Genomic DNA, 2,500 nt, shown 5'->3' on the forward strand with positions numbered 1-2,500 from the left:
AAGTCATTTCATACCCGAGCAAACTGCGCAACTGATCAGTGAAGCCGAGTCCAATTTGAACACTGATCGAGGTGAGATGACTGTTCCATTGCTCCGAAAAACTCAAGTAATGGTTTCGTTCGGCGAGGTTCAAAGTTGTAATGAGAACGGGTACATTATACGAGGCTCCGGTCTTGCTTAGCTTTAAGTAAGACTTTAAAGCGAGTAGACATTAAAGGGTTCGTTATGGCTAAAACTGATTGAATGCATTCTTCGTCGTCATTTGCTTTGTGACACCCTCAATTTTGAATCTAAGCGGATTCAGAAAACTAAAATCCCTCTCTGTTCAGGAGCAATTCAAGATACATCATTTACTTACTTTCTCGATGTGCGAGAAAAGAATGGAGGGCAGTATATACATCGTAGTTCGATCACAAGGGAAACAAATAACTTATCACCGTGACCCCTCAAGCTAATTGTTACTTATTACCTTGAAACGACAGGCAAATATCTATTACACCCAGCAAGCTAATATTGCCAAATACCTTGCAATGTTCCTCTTTTAAAACCTTGAGAGCAGGAATAATGAATCTGGCTGAACAAAAAATTGAGCGATAAATAATACTGGTGGATCACTTGGGTGCGTCATTCGCAACTGATCATGAGTGACGGTGATTATGATCACTTTATAAAATAAACATATCAGGAATTCTGACATAGTCACTTGTCGGGTTCACGTTACACCACTAAGTCTGACTTAGTAATTTCTTAAGTCGACTTAGTGAAAATGACAGATGTGAACTGCTAAGTCACAGAGGCGTGATTTCTGTCTTAGTGTCGGCAAACTCAAACGACCTAAGCAGTTCTTGAGTCTGTTTCAAACATGACTTAAGGCTGACTTAAGAAACCTGATAGCAAAAAAATTTCAAAATCGTGGGTTTTATCAGATAGAATTTGGCAAAGCTCGTCAAACGTTTCACGTTCAATTCGAAAGTTTGGTTTCCAAAGAACATTCAGCCGAGGTTATGCTAGCATTACATCAAATCAGTTCTGCGGTCTTGGCCAGGCCCACGCTCTTCTTTTTATGTGCCGAAAATTACCTCTTCTTCGGTGAATGCTCAAAAGTAGGGCGGTCAGAAAAAGCAGGCTTTCACTCTCTTGGACAAAATCTTCCATCATTCTTTCACGAAGGAACATAAGATTTTGTAAGGTTATTTGGCTGATCAACCTTTGTAAATTTAATAAACAGACAACAGTCGCAATTACAGCGATTTTACGGCTTCTCGGTCTCATTTTGATCTCAACTTCTTCGCTAAAATGGATCGTGACTACCTCACCACATTTAAGATGTTAGTTACCTTATCTGTTATTTTTATCGTTAATGATGTCAGCTTTGCACGGAAAGAACTTGTCTTCTAGATACGTCTGAACGCTTAAGCGGACTTAGGGTGACTTGGCTTGACTTAGGCTAAGACAGACTTAGTGCGTAGTGTGAACCCAGTAACTAACTTGATCCGAACTGAGTAAAGAAAAAACAACAAAAAGTAACGCAAAAGTCATCAGAACTGGTTTATCACACATAAATTATTACTTGTTTGTGATATTAAGAAATGAGTAACAGTGAGCAACTTACCAAAATGGGTGCTAATCGACGTGAGGTCCTCGACAACAAGAATCCATTTTACAGTCAAACCAAGTGAAGCGTACCCCTCAAGATTGCATTAATGAACTGATTATTTGAAACTTGAACCCGCTAGTCGTTTCAAGAATGCAATAATGAATTGATTATTCGAATATTGAACTGGCTCGTTCGATCCAAGAATACGGCTAACGGGTTCCGTTTCCGAAAAATCGATTCAGTATTGCATTCTAGAAAAGACTAGTAGGTTTGAAACCTACTAGTCGCAACAGTGAATTGATTTTTCGAAAACGGAAGCCGTTAGCGAATTTAGCCGTATTCTTGGATCGAGCGAGCCAGTTCAATATTCGAATAATCAATTCATTATTGCATTCTTGAAACGACTAGCGGGTTCAAGTCCCGTTCAAGTTTCAAATAATCACTTCATTAATGCAATCTTAAGGGGTACGCTTCACTTGGTTTGACTGTAACTTTCATAACACAAATCATTTATGCCTAGTATGCAAAAAGAGTAGAACTGGAGTGGAAAGCTGAAAAGTTCTCAGGAGAACGGATCGAGGTGAAATGACTGTTCATGATTGCTCGGAACAACTCAAAAAATACATGGTTTCGCTCGGCGAGGTTCAAAGTTGTAATGAGAACGCATACATTATACGAGGCTCTGGTCTTGCTTAGCTTTATGTAAGACTTTAAAGCGAGTAGACATAAAGAGTTTGTCTGGCTAAAACTGATTGAATGCTTTCTTAATCGTCATTTTGCTTTGTGGCACCCTCAAGTTTGAATCTAAGCGGATTCAAAAACTAAAACCTCTGTTCAGGAATAATTCAAGATACGTATCATTTACTTACTTTCTCAGAATGGTGGGCAGTTTATGGTTCCATC

The 2,500-nt window shown here is 39.0% G+C and overlaps 1 protein-coding gene across 8 annotated transcripts in view; it reads right to left on the reverse strand.

Moving 5' to 3' along the window:
• The window catches only part of LOC137971172 (tetratricopeptide repeat protein 28-like), a 244,727-nt gene that overhangs the window by 36,626 nt on the left and 205,601 nt on the right, over positions 1–2,500 (reverse strand). For 2 of the 8 annotated variants that reach the window (XM_068817932.1, XM_068817931.1), the window contains exon 1: positions 525–537. The exons of 2 other annotated variants lie outside the window; for them this stretch is intronic. The gene's annotated coding sequence lies outside the window, so the exon portion shown is untranslated. Of the gene's footprint in view, positions 1–358; positions 461–524; positions 575–1,612; positions 1,632–2,466 lie in introns of those variants that run through there. 4 more of the 8 variants (XM_068817926.1, XM_068817927.1, XM_068817928.1 and 1 more) reach the window with 4 other exon arrangements.

Source organism: Montipora foliosa, chromosome 9 (genome assembly GCF_036669935.1).
Source record: "Montipora foliosa isolate CH-2021 chromosome 9, ASM3666993v2, whole genome shotgun sequence".
NCBI classification, from domain to species: Eukaryota; Metazoa; Cnidaria; class Anthozoa; order Scleractinia; family Acroporidae; genus Montipora; species Montipora foliosa.